Raw genomic sequence first — 26,339 nt, 5'->3', positions numbered from 1 at the left:
ACCGGTTTCTCTGTAAGTATGCACCAAACCAACAAGGCTAGCTCCACGGTGATAGAGGACCCGTGGGTGCTTGGGAGTACATAGTGGGATAAGATTTGGGCCCATGCTTGGGCCTCCACAATGAGATAATGCGCGTCAATGCCCGTGGTCCGGAATCTCATTCTCCCTTGGATCCAAAAAGCTTTCGGGTTGGCAATTACCAGGAGAACGGCATCCCAATCGAAATTGAAATCAAATTCGCAATGCTACCTCAAGGCCTCCTGGTAGGCGTCTATCCCATCCGCCAATGGTCCGGTCTTAAGTACTCCTTGAATAGCCTCCTCTGAGACAGAAACTTGCTTTTGGCACACAAATATGGATGTGAGAGAAGGTCAGTAGAAGTTGGAGTAAAACTCCACCACCCATGAGAGATTAGCCTCCTGCAGACTTCTCAAGAGAAACCCCCACTGCCGCCGCTCAATGCGGGGTATGACAAACTCAATAATGTGGGCCGGAGGGTTGAGAAAAGATTCCGGGTGATAGTTCCTTTCAGTCAGAAGGGAGAACATGAGCTCACAATACCAGTTGGGAAACTTAGTAGAGTCCCTTGCAGGGTTTTCCTTCTCTTGTTCATCAATCTTAATGATGCTCCTCGTCTTTTTGAGGAGGGGCTTAGCCGTCGGTGCTTGGTGCACCTTAGTGGTGGATCTTTGAGGTAACTTCTTGGTAGGCGGCTTCTTTGGTGCCTTTCCTTTATCCTTTGTGAGGACCATCCTAAAGAAAGGAAAGAGCATACATTAAACTCAAAGAAACACACATGGAAAATCTCATGCAAGTGATAAAGAGAGCCACAAAAAGATAGGTGTCTTGGAGACATGACAGCTGCAACATGTAAGCAAGACAATAGGAAATAATGGCATGTCACTTAGCATGTGATGCAAGAGTGGTATAAGCATGTAAAGAAAAAAGGCATGAGAAGTATGTAACCAAGCATCAATAACAAGAAGCAAGTCATAAGGGGTGAGCATGTGAAATAAGAAACATGAAGAATAATAGGATCAATGCACATAGGAGTAAGCAAGTGAGTGAGAAAGGACACTAAGTGGAAAGCATTAAGTCAAAGTTGAAACAAAAACTCATATGTGCCTTTCAACAAACACTTGGTGTGCAACCCTTAAGTAACAAGCTGATGGAGGAAATATGACAAGGTAGCATCTCACAAGGCAGTATCAATTATCATAGAGCACCACCTATTGTAAGGAGATCAAATAAAACAAATGGACCCACTAATGCCATAGAAATCTCCACTCCTAACACCCATGAGAAATGAAAAAAAATAAAGGAAAAAAAAGCAAACAAGCAAGTAAGCATGAATGAAGCTAGCTAGGTAGAAGAACAAAGAAATGCAACTAAGGAAAGAAGAAGAAAGAGGCAAAACAAAGAAAAATGCAAGATGAGAGTACCTTGTGAGGGAGAAAAAGGTAATGGGGAATGTAAGGGAGAAGAGAGAGGACGAGAATCGGGGGAAGAGAGGAGAGGACCCACCGGAAGTAGTGGTCGCCGGTGATCAGTGCCACCGGTGGAAGGGGCCGAGAAAGAGTGATAGTGGTGGTTGAAGGGGTAGAGAAGGTGGGACTAGAGGAAGAAGATGGAAATACGAGAAGAGGGGTAGGGGGATTTGAAAAGAGGCACGTTACAGGTAAGTTGCGTCGCGAGGTCGACGCGCGCGCACCCTCTACGCGTACGCGTGGATAGGATGAAGATAGCAGGGACGCGGAGGCGTCACCCACGCGTAAGCATTGGTGACAGAAGAAGATTGGACCCGTATGTGCACGTGTGAGGGTAGTTGTTCCAGTAGCCCAATGTCAGCACGAACCTCGCACAACTCTCAGGTTTGAAGTACCAGGAGCTGGCTGCAAGAGTATCGACGCGCGCGCGCACGGTGCGCACACGTGTGGATTGTTCATGAAGCAGATGGACACGCAAACATCAGGTGCGCTGATGCGTCAATGGGAGTTGTGCTCCCAGCACAGTGTTGGCGGAATGTTTGCGCAACTCTCGGGTTTGAAGTACCAAGAGTTCGAGTTACGCGATCGACGCGGGCGTGTCATTCACATTGGCGCGTTGATGCGCAGGTGGACAGAAGGACGCGTACGCGCTAGGTGCGCGTACGCGTGAGCCGGGTTAGGCTCAGAGCATAGTGCCAGCCCGGAGTTTGCCTAACTCTCTGAAAACTATACTTGAGGTACAGGTGACGCAGTTGACGCGTAGGCGTCGCCCACGCGTACGCGTGGGTAGCGCATTCAGGATAATCGATGCGTATGCGCCAGGTGCGCATACGCATGAATATTATGGTATCAGAGCAGTCTTTCCTATAGAGCCTGAGGAATGGACCGACTATGCTTCAGTTGCATACTCTGGGCATTTGTCATATATTAGGTCTTGTCGAATGACGAGAATTAGAGCTTTAAGTGCATGACGGTCTATTGATTAATGCCATTAGATTTGCACTGCATAGTTCCTGATATTAAGTTTCGCCGGCTTAATACTAGTGAATTATGTATATGAGAGCACTAATGGGTTATCATAGATGATATATGAGTTTTGAGTAAAGTAAATCGCGAGTTTTGGGAACGTTAGAAACTCTTTCTCGAGGCTATTCAGTTGTATGTCTTGAATTCTGTTCGAGTTAACATGTTCTTTCATGTCCTAACTTGAAGTTCTTGTTTGTTAATCCTTTTGAAAAGTAGTTTGATTTTTTCAACTCTATTCCTGTATTCATATGCATTCTTGTTTGATCTTAATTGCATATGCTTGTTTGGAATCCTTGTTGCGTCTATCTTCATCTGTTTGAGTTCTTCTTGATTCATGTATTCTTTGATATAGTTTTGAACTTGTCCTATTACGCTGTGCATTTTAACTCCAGATTTCGAGTCCATTCTTAGAGAAAATTTTGATTCAGTTTTTCTCTTATTTGACAGTGATTACATCCAATCTTGAGATTCTTATAAAAATTGTTGTTGATTAAATATATACTAATCTATATATGAATCTTTGAAAATTTCTTATACAGTTTAACAACTATTTATTTCTAATACCCCGCCTGTGATTTTACTGGTTTATGGAACTGCACTTACTTAAAATACAATTTGACTTTCTAGTAATTTTACCATAGTTCCAATGCACATCTTTATTTGATTATATATTTGGCCATTGATGAGTGGATAATTTATACGCTTTTTGGCATTGTTTTTAGTATGTTTTTAGTAGAATCTAGTTACTTTTAGGGATGTTTTTAATAAATTTTGTGTTAAATTTACATTTCTGGACTTTACTATGAGTTTGTGTGTTTTTCTGTGATTTCAGGTATTTTCTGACTGAAATTGAGGGACTTGAGCAGAAATCAAGTTTCAGAGGTTGAAAAAGGACTGCTGATGCTGTTGGATTCTGACCTCCCTGCACTCAAAGTGGATTTTCTAAAGCTACAGAACTCGAAATGGCGCGCTTCCAATTGCGTTGGAAAGTAGACATCTAGGGCTTTCCAGAAATATATAATAGTCCATACTTTGGCCAAGAATTGACGACGTAAACTGGCGTTCAACGCCAGCCTTTTGCCCAAATCTGGCGTCCAGCGCCAGAAAAGGATCCAAAACCAGAGTTGAACGCCCAAACTGGCACGGAAACTGGCGTTCAACTCCACAAATGGCCTCTGCACGTGCAACACTCAGGCTCAGCCCAAACACACACCAAGTGGGCCCCGAAAGTGGATTTATACATCAAATACTTACTCATGTAAACCCTAGTAGCTAGTTTATTATAAATAGGACCTTTTACTAGTCTTTTTGACCATCAGGGGATTACCTTATGATCCTTTGATCACGTTTTAGGGGGCTGGCCATCTCGGCCATGCCTGGACCTTCACTTATGTATTTTTAACGGTAGAGTTTCTACACTCCATAGATTAAGGTGTGGAGCTCTGCTGTTCCTCAAAGATTAATGCAAGTACTACTGTTTTCTATTCAATTCATCTTATTTCGCTTCTAAGATATCCATTCGCACCCAAGAACGTGATGAAGGTGATGATTATGTGTGACGCTCATCACCATCTCCCCTATGAACACGTGCCTGACAAACACTTCCGTTCTACATGAAATAAGCTAGAATGAATATCTCTTAGATCTCTTAACCGGAATCTTCGTGGCGTAAGCTAGAATGATGGCGGCATTCAAGAGAATCCGGAAGGTCTAAACCTTGTCTGTGGTATTCTGAGTAGGATTCAATGATTGAATGACTGTGACGAGCTTCAAACTCGCGAGTGCTGGGCGTTAGTGACAGACGCAAAAGGAGGGTGAATCCTATTCCAGCATGATCGAGAACCGATAGATGAATAGCCGTGCCGTGACAGGGTGCGTGAGCATATTATTCACTGAGAGGAAGGGATGTAGCCACTGACAACGGTGATGCCCTTGCATAAAGCCAGCCATTGAAAGGAGTAAGACTGATTGGATGAAGATAGCAGGAAAGCAGAGGTTCAGAGGAACGAAAAGCATCTCCATTCGCTTATCTGAAATTCCTACCAATGATTTACATAAGTATTTCTATCCCTATTCTATAAATAAATTTCGAAAACCTCATTACTATTTTATATCTGCCTGACTGAGATTTGCAAGGTGACCATAGCTTGCTTCATACCAACAATCTCCGTGGGATTCGACCCTTACTCACGTAAGGTATTACTTGGACGACCCAGTGCACTTGCTGGTTAGTTGTATCGAAGTTGTGACAATTATGAATTAAGATCAGAGCACCAAGCTTTGGAGCCATTACCAGGATTTGTTCGAGCCTGGAGATCACAATTTCGTGCACCAAGTTTTTGGCGCCGTTGCCGGGGATTGTTCGAGTTTGGACAACTGACGGTTCATCTTGTTGCTCAGATTAGGTAATTTTCTTTTTGTTTTGTTTTCAAAAATTTTTCAAAAATCTTTCAAAAATTTTTCTTTTGTTTTCAAAAAAAAAAATAAAAAAATAAAAAATAAAAAATATTTTAAAATAAAAATGTTTTCAAAAATATATTTTCCTTCAGAATTTTAAGAATGAATTCTAGTGTTTCATGAAGCATGTTAAAGCCTGGCTGGCTGTAAAGCCATGTCTCAATTCTTATACTCAAGAGAAGAGCTTCTTTATCTTTCTTAGCCAATTGGCTGTTGAATGTAACGAATGTCAGGCGTGTCATGTCTGAGTTACATACTAAAGCTTGGCTGGCTATCAAGCCGTGCCTGACCCTTTGATTGGAGCTTTATAGCATAAGATTCCTGGAATTCATATTAAAAATTTTGAATCCTTATTTTTCTTTTTCAAAATAATTTTTCGAAAAATATAAAATAAAAATTCAAAAAAAAAATTTTTTAGAAAATCACAAAAATAAAAAATATTTCATGTTTTCCTGTTTGAGTCTTGAGTCATGTTATAAGTTTGGTGTCAATTGCATGTGAATCTTGCATTTTTCGAAAATTTCATGCATTCATAGTGTTCTTCATGATCTTCAAGTTGTTCTTTGTCAGTCTTCTTGTTTAATCTTGATGTTTTTCTTGTTTTGTGTCTTTTCTTGTTTTACATGTACATTTTTTATTTATTAGAGTCTAAACATGAAAGATTTCTAAGTTTGGTGTCTTGCATGTTTTCTTTGCATATAAAATTTTTCAAAAATATGTTCTTGATGTTCATCATGATATTCACAGTGTTCTTGGTGTTTATCTTGACATTCATAGCATTCTTGCACACATTCATAATTTTGATCTAAAATTGCCATGCATTGCATCATTTTTCTTGTTTTTCTCTCCCATCATAAAAATTCAAAAATAAAAAAAATATCTTTCCCTTTTTCTCTCATCAAATTCGAAAATTTGAGTTGACTTTTTCAAAAATTTTTAAAAAATCAAATTGTTTCTCATGAGTCAAATCAAATTTTCAATTTGAAAATCTTATCTTTTTCAAAATCTTTTTCAAAAATAAAATCTTTTTCAAAATTCTTGGTTATTTTCGAAAATTCCAAAAATAATTTTCAAAAATCTTTTTCTCATTTTTATATCAAATTTTCGAAAATACCATAATCAATTAATGTGTTGATTCAAAAATTTTAAGTTTGTTACTTGCTTGTTAAGAAAGATTCAAACTTTAAGTCCTAGAATCATATCTTGTGATTTCTTGTGAATCAAGTCATTAATTGTGATTTTAAAAATCAAATCTTTTTCAAAACTAATTTCTATCATATCTTTTCAAAAATATCTTCTCATCTTATCTTTTTCAAAAATATCTTTTCAAAATATCTTTTCTAACTTCCCAACTTCTTATCTTTTCAAAATTGGTTTTCAAAATTTGTTTCAACTAACTAACTAACTTTTTGTTTGTTTCTTAACTTTTTCAAAACTACCTAACTAACTCTCTCTCTCTCATTTTTCGAAAATATCTTCCCCCTTTTTCAAAATTTCTTTTTAATTTATTAATTAATTTAATTTTTAAATCTTAATTTTCGAAAAATATTAACATTTTTCAAAAACCATTTTCAAAAATCACTAACTCTTTTTCAAAAATATTTTCGAAAATTCCCTCTCTCCCATCTTATTCTATTTATTCATTCATATCCTAACATCTCATCTCATATCTCTAGCCTCCTCACAGTTGTGTTTCTTCCATTATATTACATTATTTGTCTCCCCCTCTTCTTCTACTCACACAGGGATCCCTATACTGTGGTATAAAGGATCTCTATTATTATTATTATTATTTTTCTGTGCCTTCTTCTTTGTCATATGAGCAGGAGCAAGGATAAGAACATTCTTGTGGAAGCAGATCCAGAACCTGAAAGGACTCTGAAAAAAAAAAAAAATTTAAGAGAAGCTAAATTACAACAATCCAGAAATAACCTTTCAGAAATTTTCGAACAGGAAGAGGAGATGGCAGCCGAAAATAATAATAATATAAGGAAGATGCTTGGTGACTTTACTGCACCTAATTCCAATTTACATGGAAGAAGCATCTCCATTCCTGCCATTGGAGCAAACAACTTTGAGCTGAAACCTCAGTTAGTTTCTCTGATGCAGCAGAACTGCAAGTTTCATGGACTTCCATCTGAAGATCCTTTTCAGTTCTTAACTGAGTTCTTGCAGATATGTGATACTGTTAAGACTAATGGAGTAAATCCTGAAGTCTACAGGCTCATGCTTTTCCCTTTTGCTGTAAGAGACAGAGCTAGATTATGGTTGGATTCTCAACCCAAAGACAGCCTGAACTCTTGGGATAAGCTGGTCACGGCTTTCTTAGCCAAGTACTTTCCTCCTCAAAAGCTGAGCAAGCTTAGAGCTGATGTTCAAACCTTCAGACAAAAAGAAGGTGAACCCCTCTATGAAGCTTGGGAAAGATACAAACAGTTGACCAAAAAGTGTCCTTCTGACATGCTTTCAGAATGGACCATCCTAGATATATTCTATGATGGTTTATCTGAGCTATCAAAGATGTCACTGGATACTTCTGCAGGTGGATCCATTCACCTAAAGAAAACGCCTGCAGAAGCTCAAGAACTCATTGACATGGTTGCTAATAACCAGTTCATGTACACTTCTGAAAGGAATCCTGTGAACAATGGGACGCCTATGAAGAAGGGAGTTCTTGAGATTGATACTCTGAATGCCATATTGGCTCAGAATAAAATATTGACTCAGCAAGTCAATATGATCTCTCAGAGTCTGCATGGAATGCAAGCTGCATCCAACAGTACTCAAGAGGCATCTTCTGAAGAAGAAGCCTATGATCCTGAGAACCCTGCAATAGCAGAGGTAAATTACTTAGGTGAACCTTATGGAAACACCTATAACTCAACATGGAGAAATCATCCAAATTTCTCATGGAAGGATCAAAAGCCCCAACAAGGCTTTAATAATGGTGGAAGAAACAGGTTTAGCAATAGCAAACCTTTTCCATCATCAACTCAGCAACAGACAGAGAACTCTGAACAAAATGCTTCTAATTTAGCAAATCTAGTCTCTGATCTATCTAAAGCCACTGTAAGTTTCATGAATGAAACAAGGTCTTCCATTAGAAATCTGGAAGCACAAGTGGGCCAGCTGAGTAAAAGGATCACTGAAATCCCTCCTAGTACTCTCCCAAGCAATACAGAAGAGAACCCAAAAGGAGAGTGCAAGGCCATTGACATAAGCGCCATGGCCGAACCTGTGAGGAGAGGAGAGGACGTGAATCCCAAGGAGGAAGACCTCCTGGGACGTCCAGTGGTCAATAAGGAGCTTCCCTCTGAGGAACCAAGGGACTCTGAGGCTCATCTAGAGACCATAGAGATTCCATTGAACCTCCTTATGCCCTTCATGAGCTCTGATGAGTATTCCTCTTCTGAAGAGAATGAGGATGTTACTGAAGAGCAAACTGCCAAGTTTCTTGGTGCAATCATGAAGCTGAATGCCAAACTATTTGGCATTGATACTTGGGAAGTTGAACCTCCCTTGTTCATCAATGAACTAAGTGATCTGGATCAACTGACATTGCTTCAGAAGAGACAGGATCCTGAAAAGTTCATAATACCCTGTACCATAGGCACCATGATCTTTAAGGCTCTGTGTGACCTTGGTTCAGGAATAAACCTCATGCCCCTCTCTGTAATAGAGAAACTGGGAATCTATGGGGTGCAAGCTGCTAAAATCTCATTAGAGATGGCAGACAGCTCTAGAAAACAGGCTTATGGACAAGTAGAGGACGTGTTAGTAAAGGTTGAAGGCCTTTACATCCCTGCTGATTTCATAGTCCTGGATACTGGAAAGGAAGAGGATGAATCCATCATCCTAGGAAGACCTTTCCTGGCCACAGCAAGAGCTGTGATTGATGTTGACAGAGGTGAAATATTCCTTCAATGGAATGAGAACTCCCTTGTGTTTAAAACTCAAGGATCTCCCTCTGCAACCATGGAGAGGAAGCAGAAAAAGCTTCTCTCCAAGCAGAGTCAACCAGAGTCCCCACAGTCAAACTCTAAGTTTGGTGTTGGGAGGCCACAACCAAACTCTAAGTTTGGTGTTGAACTCCCATATCCAAACTCTAAGTTTGGTGTTGGAGAGTCTCAACAAAGCTCTGCACATCTGTGAGGCTCCATGAGAGCCCACTGTCAAGCTATTGACATTAAAGAAGCGCTTGTTGGGAGGCAACCCAATGTTTATCTAATTCTTATTTTTATTGTTTTTCATGTTTTCTTAGGTTCATGATCATGTGGAGTCACAAAATAAACAAAAAAATCAAAAACGGAATCAAAAACAGCAGAAGAAAAATCACACCCTGGAGGAGCATCTGTCTGGCGTTCAAACGCCAGAACAGAGCATAGTTCTGGCGCTGAACGCCCAGAATGGGAGCATCCTGGCGCTGAACGCCCAGAACAAGCATGGTTCTGGCGTTCAACGCCAGAAATGGCAGCAAATGGGCGTTGAACGCCCAAGATGGGCACCAACCTGGCGCTGAACGCCCAGAGTTGTGTGCAAGGGCATTTTGCATGCCTAAATTGGTGCAGGGATGTAAATGCCTTGACACCTCAAGATCTGTGGACCTCACAGGATCACCTCAGGATCTGTGGACCCCACAGGATCCCCACCTACCTCCACTCACTCTCTTCTCTCTTCTCAATCATCCTCTATTCCCAATAAACACTCTTCCCTATTAACTCTTTACCACTCACATCCAAACACCCACTTTCCTTCAAAATTCAACATCTCTTTCCCACCCAATCCCACCCATATGGCCGAATACACATCTCCCTCCATCTCCTCCATATCTTCTTCTTATTCTTCTATTCTTTCTTCTTTTGCTCGAGGGCGAGCAACATTCTAAGTTTGGTGTGGTAAAAAGCATAGCTTTTTTTTTTCCATAACCATTGATGGCACCTAAGGCCAGAGAAACCTCTAGAAAGAGGAAAAGGAAGACAAAAGCTTCCATCAAGGGTCTCTAGCTCAGTGGTAGAATATTTGACTGCAAATCAAGAGATCCCTGAGATACCTCAGGGGATACATTTTCTTCCACACAATTATTGGAAGCAACTAAGGGTGGAACATCAAGAGCACTCCATCATCCTTCATGAAATCAGAGAAGATCTAAAAGCAATGAAGGAGGAGCAACAAAGACAAGGAAGAGACATAGAAGAGCTCAAGGACATCATTGGTTCCTCAAGAAGGAAACGCCACCATCACTAAGGTGGATTCATTCCTTGTTCTTATTTCTTCTGTTTTTCGTTTTCTATGTTATGTGCTTATCTGTGTTTGTGTCTTCATTACATGATCATTAGTAGTTAGTAACTTTGTCTTAAAGTTATAAATGTCCTATGAATCCATCACCTCTCTTAAAATAAAAACTGTTTTAATTTAAAAGAACAAGAAGTACATGAGTTTCGAATTTATCCTTGAACTTAGTTTAATTATATTGATGTGGTGACAATGCTTCTTGTTTTCTGAATGTATGCTTGAACAGTGCATATGTCTTTTGAAGTTGTTGTTTAAGAATGTTAAATATGTTGGCTCTTGAAAGAATGATGACTAGGAGACATGTTATTTGATAATCTGAAAAATCATAAAAATGATTCTTGAAGCAAGAAAAAGCAGCAAAGAACAAAGCTTGCAGAAAAAAAAAAAATATATATATATATATATAGAAAGAAAAAGAAAAAGCAAGCAGAAAAAGCCAATAACCCTTAAAACCAAAAGGCAAGGGCAAATAAAAAGGATCCCAAGGCTTTGAGTATCAGTGGATAGGAGGGCCTAAAGGAATAAAATCCTGGTCTAAGCGGCTAAACCAAGCTGTCCCTAACCATGTGCTTGTGGCGTGTAGGTGTCAAGTGAAAACTTGAGACTGAGCGGTTAAAGTCAAGGTCCAAAGCAAAAGAAGAGTGTGCTTAAGAACCCTGGACACCTCTAATTGGGGACTTTAGCAAAGCTGAGTCACAATCTGAAAAGGTTCACCCAATTATGTGTCTGTGGCATTTATGTATCCGGTGGTAATATTGGAAAACAAAGTGCTTAGGGCCACGGCCAAGACTCATAAAATAGCTGTGTTCAAGAATCATCATACTGAACTAGGAGAATCAATAACACTATTCGAAATCTGAAGTTCCTATAGATGCCAATCATTCTGAACCTCAATGGATAAAGTGAGATGCCAAAACTATTCAAGAGGCAAAAAGCTATAAGTCCCGCTCATATGATTGAAGCTATGTTTCATTGATAGTTTGGAATTTATAGTATGTTCTATTCTTTTTATCCTATTTTGATTTTCAGTTGCTTGGGGACAAGCAACAATTTAAGTTTGGTGTTGTGATGAGCGGATAATTTATACGCTTTTTAGCATTGTTTTTAGTATGTTTTTAGTAGAATCTAGTTACTTTTAGGGATGTTTTTAATAAATTTTGTGTTAAATTCACATTTCTGGACTTTACTATGAGTTTGTGTGTTTTTCTGTGATTTCAGGTATTTTCTGGCTGAAATTGAGGGACTTGAGCAGAAATCAGATTCAGAGGTTGAAAAAGGACTGCTGATGCTGTTGGATTCTGACCTCTCTGCACTCAAAGTGGATTTTCTGGAGCTACAGAACTCGAAATGGCGCGCTTCCAATTGAGTTGGAAAGTAGACATCCAGGGCTTTCCAGAAATATATAATAGTCCATACTTTGGCCAGAAATTGACGACGTAAACTGGCGTTCAACGCCAGCCTTCTGCCCAAATCTGGCGTCCAGCGCCAGAAAAGGATCCAAAACCAGAGTTGAACGCCCAAACTGGCACGGAAACTGGCGTTCAACTCCACAAATGGCCTCTGCACGTGCAACACTCAGGCTCAGCCCAGACACACACCAAGTGGGCCCCGGAAGTGGATTTATACATCAAATACTTACTCATGTAAACCCTAGTAGCTAGTTTATTATAAATAGGACCTTTTACTAGTCTTTTTGACCATCGGGGGATTACCTTATGATCCTTTGATCACGTTTTAGGGGGCTGGCCATCTCGGCCATGCCTGGACCTTCACTTATGTATTTTTAACGGTAGAGTTTCTACACTCCATAGATTAAGGTGTGGAGCTCTGCTGTTCCTCAAAGATTAATGCAAGTACTACTGTTTTCTATTCAATTCATCTTATTTCGCTTCTAAGATATCCATTCGCACCCAAGAACGTGATGAAGGTGATGATTATGTGTGACGCTCATCACCATCTCCCCTATGAACACGTGCCTGACAAACACTTCCGTTCTACATGAAATAAGCTAGAATGAATATCTCTTAGATCTCTTAACCGGAATCTTCGTGGCGTAAGCTAGAATGATGGCGGCATTCAAGAGAATCCGGAAGGTCTAAACCTTGTCTGTGGTATTCTGAGTAGGATTCAATGATTGAATGACTGTGACGAGCTTCAAACTCGCGAGTGCTGGGCGTTAGTGACAGACGCAAAAGGAGGGTGAATCCTATTCCAGCATGATCGAGAACCGACAGATGAATAGCCGTGCCGTGACAGGGTGCGTGAGCATATTATTCACTGAGAGGAGGGGATGTACCCACTGACAACGGTGATGCCCTTGCATAAAGCCAGCCATGGAAAGGAGTAAGACTGATTAGATGAAGATAGCAGGAAAGCAGAGGTTCAGAGGAACGAAAGCATCTCCATTCACTTATCTGAAATTCCTACCAATGATTTACATAAGTATCTCTATCCCTATTTTATTAATTAATATTCGAAAACACCATTATCAATTTATATCTGCCTGACTGAGATTTGCAAGGTGACCATAGCTTGCTTCATACCAACAATCTCCGTGGGATTCGACCCTTACTCACGTAAGGTATTACTTGGACGACCCAGTGCACTTGCTGGTTAGTTGTATCGAAGTTGTGACAATTATGAATTAAGATCAGAGCACCAAGATTTGGAGCCATTACCAGGATTTGTTCGAGCCTGGAGATCACAATTTCGTGCACCAGCCATTTTTCCAAATTCCGAAAAGAAAGGATTTTTCGCTTTCATTCCGATTGAGTTTCATTTGACAAACTTTACTTAATTCATTTTGATTTGAGTTTGGCCTAGCATACTACATTGTTTATTCCATTGTTCTTTCGAAAATGTTGGACTCATGGCTTTCTTCTTATGAGCGGACTCGTTCCTTATTAAGCTTTTTATCTCTATGAATGTCATATTGATTCTGTTTTAATTATTCTTCTATCTCTTGTGAGCACTACAAACAATCTCAGTTTCCCCTTCTCTGTTGAATCTCATTCTTATGTGAGTCAGTTTAATTCGTTTTAAAATAGGGTATCGTTTATCCTCTCATTGTCTCTACTAGAGTTTTTAGTTAAAGATTTATCCTTGAGAACTTACTAATGATTGAGTTGTCTTTTCCTATGACTTTTGTATTTTTTTGGATCAATTGAAAGCTTGTTTGATGTCTCATGCCTAGTGGATCTTGTTTAAACTACTTTGATTTAAGATCCTTTGTTGTATGGCTTGACTTCTTTTTAAGTACACCATAATTTTCTTGAATATCCTTCTGAGATGGTGATTTCAAGTATACTTTTGGAGTCTTGTTTCGACCCTTGTTTAAATGAGTTTTGAATTCTCTTGTAAGAAATTCTAAACAGAATTTATTTTTTGTTGCTTGATTGAGAGTGAAACCATTGTTTGATTTTGACAAGGTTGTTTTAAAGTTGGCATGCGCTATTTTAGATAAAGTTTTGAAGAACTTCCTTGTTTAGTGGAAACCTGTTTGTTGGTAACGCACCACTTGTTTCGTTTACCAATTTTTAAGCAAAATTTCTACCTCGGATTTTCTCTTCTAAATAGAGTTTAATTTTCTCTTCCGTCCTTGCTATAATTTTTATACATGCTTGTTTGAATATGAACTTTGAGAATTTTGAACAAGCATTTGATATTTCTTCCGAGTTTTATGATTGCCTTGGTTGAGATGTGTGCCTAACAATCTTTCTAAAATATTTGAGGAAATATTTTAGCGCTTAACCAAACCTGTGTACATGTTGTTTGTAAAACTTTTCATGATCTACTTCAACATGAAATTTTTATTAGAGCAAAACTATGTTTATGCTTTTGTTACTCTCTTGAAGAATGTTTGTTGCTTAACTTTTCTTTTAGACTACAAAGTGATTTTCCACAAGTTTTCGATTCTTTTATAAACAATGTATTCGGAAGTATCTTTAATCTTGCTCTTGAGTTCTATGAGCTTTGCCTTGGGTTTGAGATATTCTTTCCTGTAAACCTCATGCATCTTCAACTCAGCTTGAAATTGTTTCAAACCAATGCACTGATTTTCTTCTTATTGATCCTACTGAATTTCTTTGACCCAAGGGTTATCTTTCAGGTTGTCAATTGAATTGCTTCTAGCAAACTTCATTGCTTGAACATCCTTGTTTATCTGGAATTGGATACATTCTTTCAAATCTATGAGTATTGTCCTTGACAATTGTCTCTCCGTTCTAAATCTTGTATCATTCTGAGTAGACTCGAGAATTATTTTGATGTCACGTGTGATCTGTAGATGTAGTAATACGAGGCGTTAGTCCTTTGAGATGTGATATGTGTATATGGAAGTTGAAGCGGTAGGTGTACCACGTTATGAGTTGTGGGTGTTTTGTCCCTTGCAAACAAGTTTGTGGGTGTTAGGCTATGATCTGATAAGGGGATTGTAAAGTGCTTGAAGGAGTTGGAAAGTTGAAGCTTTGATGTTGATATGAGATTAGTGTGCGGATGTTAATCACGCCGTTTTAACCCCATTCTGTTTTATAGCCTTCGATGTCTTGCTTTACTATCACATGTTTGAACCATGTCATCTTTTGCATGGAGCCTATCGAGTATCTTCTGCTTTACACCATACCTTATCCGTATATTTAAATCTTATGGTTCTTCAGTATTAGAACATTTATACATATATGCTAAGACTTCTTACTTTTCTAAAAGTATTTGAGAGTACTAAGACTATGTACTATCTTATGTATTACTTTAATTTTCAAGGACGAAAATTTTTGTAAGGTGGGTAGAATGTAAGACCCAGAACTTTTGAAGAATCTTATTATGAGCTGATTTTGAATATATTTATTATTAGGGACTTTACTTTTAGAAATTATTTCATTGACAATGATTAAATCAAGTGTTGATAATTAAAATGAAGATTTTACTTAATTTCATAATTATTGGGTTATTTTCTATAATTAAATTATAAAATTGGCAGTTATAAAATAATAAGGATTTTACATGATTTGGATTAAATAATTAATATTTCAAAATATTAATACTACTATTTTGGAAAATAGAGAAACTAATTATATTATTCCTAATTTTTGGATTCAAGCATTTTATTGAAAATAATTTGTGAAATTGATGAAAAAATAGTATTTTCTATATATAATTAGTGTTAGATTTAATTTGGGTTTCAATTAATATATTATTCCCATTTTTATTTGAAAGTACTAAAATGCCCCTAACCCTAGTTTTCAAAAAAATGAATAAAGCCCCAACCCTGAAATCCTAACCCAGTGACCCGGTACCCTTCTCACCCAACCCAGCAGCAGCAAACAGATGCTTCCCCCTTCTCAAAACAATACTCAGCAACAGCTGCAAAATGAAGCAAAAGAAAGAAAGGGGTTAGGAGGAAACGGGAAGAAGGAGAGGGGAGATGGGAGGAACGGCGCCGGCGAGGAGCCACTATTGCCGCCGCCGCGTCGAGGCTGAGACACGGAGAGAGGGGTTGAGGGAGAGAGCAACGGAGGGATGCGTTCTACAGCCGAGCCGCCATCAATCTCGCCGCCCAGCCGTCGTCACGTTACTGCTCAAACACCATGGCATTGCTGCCTGCTGCCGCCGAACCTATTCCACCGCTGATTGTCGCATTCTGCTGCACACCGTCGTGGAGAAAAACCAAAACCCAGAGGAAGGATCGCGCGAGGAGAGGTTGGCGTCGCCGTTCCCTGAAGTCCGTGTCGCCGTCGAGCCCAGATGAGAGGAGAGACCGAGCCTGAACCTTGACGAGCTGGGAAGAACCAGCGCTGCCACTGTGGTGTCGTCGAGGGCACCACCACCTTTGTTGGAATGGCCGTTGCCACTGCCACCATCTGAGCTCGCCGTTGCTGGTGATGGTAAGCTGAACCGCAGTCGGAAGAGTGGTCAGACCGCCGCGGGTGCCGCTGCTGGAGAAGGGAGCTGCACCTCTGTATTTATGACCACCGAGAGTGGCTCTGTGACTTCTGGGACCACCGTCGGAACTTCAGGCCAAGCCTCTGTCACTGGAAAACCTCGCTGCCATCCTCGGAGAACTCTTCCGGTAAGGGTTTTAATTGAGGTTTCTGCCTTTTTGGATTTCGAGAAGGTTTTAATGCTGCGTGGTTTTTATAGTTAATCCACCAGAGCTTCTGGCCGCCGCCGGAGCTGTTGTCGGGCCTGTTCGAAATTGCAGCTGCTTCGTTTTGCTAGTTCAGTAAGTATTTATGTTTCGAAAAGTCTCGAGTCAGTATTCTGTTGTGTTCGGTTAATGAATATGAGTTTTGATAACGTGGGGTCGAGTCTTGATTATTGTATGTTGCGATTAGTGTTGCTATGGTTATTGTGAAAGTGGCTTCGAGCCAAGGTTTTGGTTGCCGGTGATTTTGAGCTGAGGCGAAAAGGACTCTGTTAGGCGTTTGGGTTATGGTTTGAGTTTTAAGGTAGGGGTGCTTTCCGAAAACTATATTTTATATATTGGAATTATTACATATGGATGCTGATGTGAGACAATGTGTATTTGGTGGTTGTAGCAGCCTTATGTATTATTTGATTGTCTCGAATGATTATGAATTTTTGTTTGGCTGAACTGTTGTGTAGCTTTGTAAAACGGAATGTTTTTGAAGTTGATTCTTTAAAGATTTGAAATTTGAGTTTAATCCATTGGGAATTGATTTGAGTTGAGTTGACTTTCTTGATAATGTGAAAAATAGAATACTCTTTGAAATTCAGCCTGGTTTGCTTTAATTGACTTGGTTTTGATAAATGAATTGTCGCTGAACCGTTTCTTTAAAGCTTTGGAAATGAGTTTTATCAGATGATAATGAATTGAGTTTGAAATGGTTTCCTTGAGATATGAAAATGAGGTGACTGTTGGATTTAGCTTGCTTTTGAACTGAATCTGAACTGTTGAAAAGGATTGTGAAACGGTTTAGTTGGGACCCGAACCGGGTGGCAAAGTCTAAGTTTTAGGGGAGGTGCTGCCGAAATTTCTATAAAATCCGAGTCTTTATTGAAATGTTATCTGGAAAAATTATGAGTTAAAGACTTATACTATTTTATCTGAATTATTAAGAAAGGGATGACTTATGCTTCGGAAATGAATTATTAAAAAGGAAATTGTGATTTAGTCTTGTTTCTTAAGAAAAGTATTATATTTTCCTTGTGAACAAGTTATTTAGATGAAACTTATGCTTTAAGGTTGTTTTAAATGTGAAAAGGGTTTATGCCTTTGAATTTGACTTGAGGGTTTCAATTAGAGAAGTTTTAGTGACTTTGAAAGAACCTGAATATCTATTGACAAGTTTCATTCCAAAATATTTTGGGAAAAGTTTTAAATACTCTTTGAGTTCTGAATTTTTGCAAGACTAAAACAATTTTTGAGCAGTTGAAACGCTTTAGAATTTCCTATGGGGTTGAAGCTGGTTTTTGTTTAAGTAAAAGAAACGGCTTTGAAAAGAGTAATTGATTACATGACTTGGTTTGGCTTAGATCCTATTTTATTACTCAAATCAGGAAGCCAAGGTTTTAATGATTTTGAGTGAATTTGATGAAATGAGTTATGTTATTCTCCCCTAAAGACTTGAGACTCTACCGAGGAACTTTTGTTATAAAATCCCGTTGTTGGATGGATGAATTTGAATATTTCAAAATGAATCCTTAACTTGCCATGGTTTTGGAAGTTTTGGAAAGAGGATGCCGAGAGTGGCTTTGTTTTAAAAAGGGAACTTTCCTTGAGTAAGAGTGGCTTACGAGCCTAAGATGATTTGAGAAATGAGATCTTTAAAGCCAAGGCTGAAAAGAGTTGAAATTCGATTTCAAAGTTAAATGAATTGAGAAAAAGTGATTTATGACTTAAATGCCGATTTTATGAATTTGATGATGTTGAATGGTGGAAGTTCTATTTTGTTATGAGCCGGAGTGGCTGTGTATGATAATAAATCATGGCTGATTGCGAAATATGTTATGAGCCGGATGGCTGACTATGAATTATGAATTTAAGCCGGAATGGCTGAGATGAATGTTGATTCACGGCTGAGAACGAATGCATATATGCTGAAATATTGATAATTGTGATTTTGCACTTCCACTATCTGAGATACGGGTTTCCCTGAGTAGTAGCAGTGGCTAGCCACCATGTGCTCCAAGTTGAGACTTGATACTCTACTGACCCTATGTCGTAAGTATGGCCGGACACTGTGAAAGCCCCGGATGAGCTCGCCCCCGTGAATATACACCTCTGAGGGTGTTGGATATGGATTATGATTATGATCATGATGATGATCGAGAAATAACTCAAGTTGGGGATGCACGACAGAGGGACAGTCCAATGGTTAGCTACCAGGACTTGTCGGGTTGGCTTTATAACCGACAGATGATATCATCAGCCACTAGGACAGGCATGCATCATATGCATCTATGTGACATTGTTTGGGTGTGCATATTGTACTTGGTTTGCCTTTGTGATTACTTCTGATTAACTGCTAATTATTCTACTTGCAATAACTGTTTGTTTGTGCTTGAACCTTCCTACTTGTGTTTGCGACTGAAACTCTGTTGGATTGTGGTGGATTGGCTGTTGTTGGATTGTTTGGGCCTAGGGCCGTGGTTGAAATAAGATGGACCGATGGTTGGTTCGGTTTTGTGTTTCTGGTTTGGAAAAATATGAAAGGCTATTTTGGTCCAGCATAGATAAACCTTTTTGAAAGGCTTTTGAGTTTTTGAGAATTGAACGATTCCTCTTTCAAAAAAAAGATTTCCGACTTTACTTTTATTGTAAACCGTTGTTTTTGAAAAGAGGCATAAGACAGTTATTAATCACTGGTACGGTTTATCTTCATGTATCCTATTACAGTAATTCCCAAAAACCCTCTACTGAGAACCCTTTTGAGGATGATGTTCTCACCCCCCTACAATTTCCCCTTTCAGGATATGGACGCTGAAGTCACGAAGAGCTTATCTAGTTGATGTTGTGATGTTTTGTATTGCTTTAGTTATTGCTTATTGTTCCCTCGCCTTTATGTATATATATTATGTAAGAGGGATAGGAAAAGCATTTGTTAATGCTTGTAAAGTTATATATATATATGTACTCTTTGAGAGTTTTGTAAGTTGTATGCTATGTATGGATGTATGTTACATAACAAAGGTATTTTTGAGCGGTATTGCGGTTTAAAGTTTCAAACAAGCTCATATTTTAGTATTAAATAGTATAAGAGTCGTCGTAATGTCTGAGCTATCAGAGTCGCGCAGCCGAAAGCGTGAGCTTTGATAGTTTGAGTGTTACATTATGGTATCATAGTCGAGCCATACATGGAACCACCATTCCAATATCAATACTCCCAAGAACAACCTCAATATACACCATCATACCCTTACCAAGAAGAACCACATTCCTATCATGAACCCTTTCTCCAAGGCAATGAACCCTCTTATCCACCCCAATCCTCAATGGATGAAACCCTTAGCCTTATACATCAAGGGCAAGGAGAAATGTAAAGGGAGACACTAGAATTTGTGGCTACCTAGACTGAGGTAGTAAGCCGGTTAGCCTCCCAATGCTTTAGCACTCAAAGCACTTCCATGGCCACATATGGGGAATCAATTGAAGAGTATAGCATGAAGGAGAGATTGGAAACTCAGGTGGAGAAGGAGGAATGCTATGTTGTGTTAGAACAATTGGAGAAGCCTATGATCATTGAAGAAGAGGAAGACGTGGTTGAAGACTTAGGAGATTTGGAACCTCCTTGGGAACCTAGAGTTGAAGAAAATCTCTCCAAGACGATTGAATTTGATGTTGAGGAGGAGAGTGCACAATCTCCAAAACAATTTTTGAATGAAAACTTGGAGGGAATGAAGCAAGGATGGAGTTCCCTTAGAGATGAAGATCATGCATCCAATCTTCTTGGTGGTGAATCCTTTGAACTTGGAGAACCTTCTCCGAATGAGAAAGAAAGCAATGTGGAGGTAGATTTTTCTCATCCTCCCATTTATGATTTGAGTGATGGAGAAGAGTTAGATGAAATTGATGAACAAAGGATTAAAAGTGAAGAAGTTTGTGAAGAGGTGGAGGTACCCAAGGAAGAACACAAGGGAATAGAGCTTGTAAGAACATTGGAAATACCTGTCCCCAAGCCATCACCATCCATTCTTTCATTCAAGTGGGTAAATTCCTTATACTTAAGCTTCAAGATTCCCCTTGAATACGGTTTACTTGAGACGGATGGTCAACTTAGACATATTTGTGGCTTTAAGAGCAAAAGGGAGATGGTTAGTGGTTGGCATTGTAAATCAAGGTTCATTATGGTGACATGTTCAAAGCTTGATAGCAAGGGTTGGTATAGAGCTAGATCGCTTGGGTCTAGGAGAATGTTTGGCCACTTTATTGAGAATTCACCCCACTTACCACCCGGATGGAACAATGATGATCAATTTGAAGACGGGTGTCAAAATAAAGTGTGGGATCCCAGATCAAACAAGGAAAATCAAATTTGGGAGCTCATGGTTTGTGACGAACTCCATCAAAGCTTGAAGTTATTAATCATGAATAGTGGAGCTTATTGGAGACTCAAGCATTGGTGGATGTTCAAGAATAGCTTCAAGCATAAGCCACCTTGAGAGGAGCTCCCTATAACTCCAACTTAAGGACAATAAACAAAAGTGCTAGGTGGGAGACACCCACCATGGTAAAATCTTTCTTTTTTTTTCTCTTTTATAAATATTGGTAATTAGTTAAATTTCATGTTTTGATTGATTTGTTGAGTTTATTTGGTAGTTTAGTATGTTAAATAAGGTTTTATGGTGTTTTGGTAGCTGTTTGGAGGTTTGGAATGCTTGGATTGGTGCAAAAACATAGAAAAATTTTGAAAAATAGAGCACCATCCACGCGTACGCGCACCTCACGCGTACGCGTGCCTCAAGCATTCTCGCCCATCCACGTGCACGCGCCATGCACGCGTACGCGTGGGTACCAGATTTTCACCTTCCAGCCAAGGACCCGAGAGTTGCGCCTGCACTGTGCTAACGTTGTGCTTGAGGCACAACCATCAACCCACGCGTAAGCGTGATAGACACGTGCGCGTCAACTCTCAGGTTTGCCATGCACACGTACGCGTGACCCACGCGTACGCGTCACGTCCATTTCACCTCAACCCACGCGCACGCATGACATACGCGTACACGTGGGCACCCTCCCTTCACTACACTTCTTTTCTTCTCCTCTTTCCATTTCTTCCCTTCTCCTTTCTCCTTCCCTTCTCCTACCATCATCCAACACTTTCAAACACCATTTATAACTATCCCTTTTAAATGGTTAGTTGTTTAGTTAGTTTTATTTTCGGTTAATTTTTATTTTTCATAATACGTGTGATGAATGGAAAAATTGATGGTTTAGAATTCACAAATTAATTCTCGTTGCAAGTATAGTTTCTAAACCAAACAATAATCCTTTTATACAAAAATTTATTTGTCCCAAGTACAAACCCCTAAAATCTATAAAATGAAGTATTTAAACCTCGGGTCATTCTCCCTAAGAATTGCAATAAAGTGTCTGATGCCAGGGCATCTTAGGCTAGTTTCACTAGCCTTTTTCTTGGTTTTTGATAGATTTTATACACTTTCTTGAGCTATAAGTAAGCAAATTGGGTAAAAATTTATGTATGCCTAGATTCATTCAACCATGAGTAATTTAATGCAATTTCATGAGGATTTATGCTATGATTACTTGTATGCTAAGAATGATAAGAATTCTCATGATTTTAGCAAAGCGTTGATGTATTCACTGGTTGATGATAGGTGAAGTAAAACATGGAGGAAGGTTGAAGAAGGAGCATGGAAAGGATGAATGGGAAGCAACATTGGTGGCCAAGTTTGACCACCAACGTTGCCTCAAACGTTGAAAGAGAAACAGAGCACTTCTCTGTAACATGGCTGACGTTCACGTTGGAGGTGGCGTTGGGGTCCAACATTAACCCCAACTTTGTGAGAAAATGATCAATTCTGGGGCTGAAAGATTTTTGAGTGGCGCGTGCGCATCCATGATCCGTACGTGTGAAAAAGTAATTTTTGACATCTGCGCAGAAGCGTGCATCACGCGTACGCGTAAATGAGTAATTTTGACCCATTTGCGCGGAAGCGCATGGTACGCGTATGCGCCATAACCTAACATTGGAGGTCCAACGTTGCATCAAATGCTGCCTCTAACGTCCGCGATGCCCATCCCATAATTGAGATTGAAAAATTTTGAATCGATGCATACGCGTCAGTGACGTGTACGCGCGGATGAAAAAAAAGCAATGGGCGCCTAAGCGCACTGTACACGTACGCGCCAAAACGCCAACGTTGGAGGGAACATTGGAGGTCCAACGCTGCCTCCGACGTCCCCTACCTTGTTTTAAATCTGGAAAATGAAAATTTTGCATCCACGCGCACGCGTACACGTGGATGAGAATTTTTGGCCTTTTGCGCGGAAGCGCACGGTACGTGTACGCGCGGATCAGCTAATGTTGGCCCTCCAACATTGAGTCAAACGCCGATGACAGCAAGCTTTCTGGTTTTTGCTGGTCTGATTTAAAGTGGCATTTTAGTGAACGTTGGCCCTCAAACGTTGACTCAAACGTGAAGCATCAGTGTTCCAAATTTCAAACAGATCTCTTCTCGACACAAAAGAACAACCAATTGGAGCCATCTTCAACCCAATTCCATCAAGGCTAAAAGCCGAATTCAAGGCTTGAAGATCAATGGAAGAAAGTGTATAAATAGCTTAGAATTTAAGTTAGACAGAACCTCTTTTTCCATATTTTTTTTGGAAAGTTTTTCTTACTGCACTTTGATTTTTAGAATGTATCTGTCAATTCCATTTTGCAATTTGAGAGCTATGAACAACTAAACCCCTTTCATTGGGTTAGGGAGTTCTGTGTAGATTCAATGGATCAATACTAGTTTTCAATCTTATTCTTCTTTCTTTTCTCTTGATTCTACTAGAAAACGTTCGTTCTTAATCTAATTGGATAGTTATCTTGGGAAAGAAGCTATTCATAATTGGATCTCCTCGGAACCTTGGGAGAGGAATGAGGAGATCATGCTAGAATTGCTTTCTCACATTGGATTAGGTTGGGATTTGGATAGATATAGTGACATGTAATCCTACCAATACTTTGATCTATGAATTTGTGTCGTATGATCAGTGGCCAAACTTCATCTCTTCCCATGAGCACTTAAATAAAGGAATTGGGCAATTGTTCATGCTTAGAGAGATTAGTGAGCCAAGGAATTGGGATCCAATCACTTAAGATTGCCAAGAAGATCAATGAATGCATTGATTGCGAAAGAGATGAAAATGAATTTGATCCGGAGAATTATACATCTCCTGAACCCAATGAATTCCCATTCTCTGATCTACCCATTCTTTTATATTCTGCTTCTTTAATTTCATGCTAAATCCCCATTCCCATTTACTTTCTTGCAATTTAAGCTTCTGCACTTTAATTCCCTACAATTTAATTCTCTGTTCCTTAAATTTTCTGCAATTTAAGTTTCCCGCTAATTTTACTTTCTGTAATTCCGATTAAATTCTGATTTCGCTCAACCAGTATTATTCTTCAATTATAATTGCTCGATCTACCAATCCCTATGGGATTTGACCTCACTCTACAGTGAGTTTTTACTTGACGACGATCCGGTGCACTTGCCGGAAGGAAATTTGTCGAGAGACAGTTTTCGCGTATCAAGCTTATGGCGTCGTTGCCGGGGATTGGTTTTGTATTGACAATTACCAAATTAACTATATTGAGCACTTTACTTTTTCTTTTGATTAATTAAATTTTAATTTCCAGTTGTACATTTAGTTTCTGCAATTTTAGTTATTTTTCTTGAATTTTATCTTACTGCTTCACTTTCCAGCAAGTTAACTCACTAACTATTTGATGAATTGCTCTAACCAAGCTAACTATACTCTGTTTTATTAGACTCTGCATTTGCTATTTCTTGTACTTGTTCATTGTATGACAGGTAGGAGAAAGGAAACTTCAACTTCCTTTGATAGTGAACCGGAAAGAACCTTCCTGAGATTAAGAAGGGAAGCAAGAGGAAAGAGGGTGGTTGGTGCAGAAGAAGAGGAGGAATACTTTGATATAACCATAGAAGATGATATGGAAAATCATTATGAAGAAGATGTGAACAACCATGCCAGAAGGGGTGGAGCTAACCCTGCTGGACAAGAGAGAAGAGTTTTGGGATCATACATAAATCCAAATCCAGGAAATTGTGGTAGCAGCATTCAGAGGCCAACTATCCATGCTAACAATTTCGAATTAAAGCCTCAGCTCATAACTCTTGTCCAGAACAACTGTTCTTTTGGTGAAAGTGCACAAGAGGACCCTAATGAGCATCTCGCTAAATTTCAAAGGATATGTGACACGGTTAAATCTAATGGTGTTCATCCTGACACCTATAGATTGTTACTGTTTCCATTTTCTTTGAGAGACAAGGCATCAAAATGGCTAGAGTCATTCCCGAAGGAAAGCTTAACCACATGGAAAGATGTAATGAGCAGATTCTTGACAAGATTTTACCCTCCACAAAGAGTAAACAGGCTAAGAACTGAAGTGGAGACATTCAGACAGTAGGATGGTGAGAATCTATATGAAGCTTGGGAAAGATTCAAGGACTTGACAAAGAAATGCCCCCTTGACATGTTTAATGAGTGGGTGCAAATTCACATCTTCTATGAAGGGCTGAATTGTGAATCAAGGAAGGCTGTAGATCACTCATCTGGAGGTTTCCTAAACAAGAAGAAGACCATTGAAGAGGCCATTGATGTTATTGAGACAGTGGCTGACAATGAGTATTTTTATGCCTCAGACAGAAGCAACAACAGGGGAGTCTTGGAATTGAATCAAATGGATGCAATCCTGGCTCAGAACAAGATGATCACTAAGAAACTCACTGAATTGACCAAGCAAATAGAGAAGAATCAGGTTGCATCTATCCACACTCAACCATCACCTCAAGAAGAGTTGGAGACAGAAGAAGGAGCCAACAGGGAGGAAGTTAATTACCTTGGAAACTCAGCTAGGAAAATCAATGATCCATACTCTAAAATCTATAATCCGGGTTGGAGAAACCACCCAAACTTTGGGTGGGGGAACCAACAAAACCAAGGCCAAGATCACAGACCTCATAATTCAACCCAGTACAACCACTCAACTCACCAAAACTCCAACCAAAAAACATACCAGACCACACAAAACACTTATTCACATCCATCATACCAAAGCCACAATAAACACTCTCAATACCCCAATTCCAACCAATTAGCACCACATGATGTTGACAGAATGGCCAGGATGGAAGCTATGCTTGCAAACCTTTGCAAAGAGTGTGAAAACCTGAAAAAATTCCGGGAAGAGGAGAGAGGTATTATAAAAAGTCGAGGGGAGGTTCTTAAGAATCTCGAACTTCAAGTAGGACATATTTCACAACAATTTCCAAGGCCCACTGCTAGTTTCCCAAGTGATACAGAGAAAAATCCAAGAGGGAAAATGAAGAAGGTACCGTGGGAAGAATGCAAGTCAATCAATCTAAGCAGTGAAGAAAGGCTGAAGGAAGAATGCTCCATACACTCAGAGCATGATGAAGGAAAACTGGTGCACGAAATTGTGATATCCAGGTTCAAACAATACCTGGCACGTGAGCTACTTGGTACGCGTAATCGTGATTACACATTCATAATTTGTCACAACTTCGATACAACTAACCAGCAAGTGCACTGGGTCGTCCAAGTAATACCTTACGTGAGTAAGGGTCGAATCCCACGGAGATTGTTGGTATGAAGCAAGCTATGGTCACCTTGCAAATCTCAGTCAGGCAGATATAAAATAGTAATGAGGTTTTCGAAATTTATTTATAGAATAGGGATAGAAATACTTATGTAAATCATTGGTAGGAATTTCAGATAAGCGAATGGAGATGCTTTTCGTTCCTCTGAACCTCTGCTTTCCTGCTATCTTCATCCAATCAGTCTTACTCCTTTCCATGGCTGGCTTTATGCAAGGGCATCACCGTTGTCAGTGGCTACAT

At 39.4% G+C, this 26,339-nt stretch overlaps 2 non-coding genes across 2 annotated transcripts; both read right to left on the bottom strand.

Moving 5' to 3' along the window:
• Positions 1-7,328: 7,328 nt before the first annotated feature.
• Positions 7,329-7,436, bottom strand: LOC148548584 (small nucleolar RNA R71). The gene has a single exon (XR_015898170.1). It is a non-coding gene; the product is annotated as a small nucleolar RNA R71 (small nucleolar RNA).
• Positions 7,437-24,850: 17,414 nt separating this feature from the next.
• On the bottom strand, positions 24,851-24,958 carry LOC148548583 (small nucleolar RNA R71). Its single transcript, XR_015897843.1, has one exon. It is a non-coding gene; the product is annotated as a small nucleolar RNA R71 (small nucleolar RNA).
• Between the last annotated feature and the right edge of the window lie 1,381 nt (positions 24,959-26,339).

This window comes from Arachis ipaensis, chromosome B8 (assembly GCF_059453495.1).
Source record: "Arachis ipaensis isolate K30076 ecotype BB chromosome B8, ASM5945349v1, whole genome shotgun sequence".
Taxonomy (NCBI): domain Eukaryota; kingdom Viridiplantae; phylum Streptophyta; class Magnoliopsida; order Fabales; family Fabaceae; genus Arachis; species Arachis ipaensis.
This window is presented reverse-complemented; position numbering and strand designations above follow the sequence as displayed.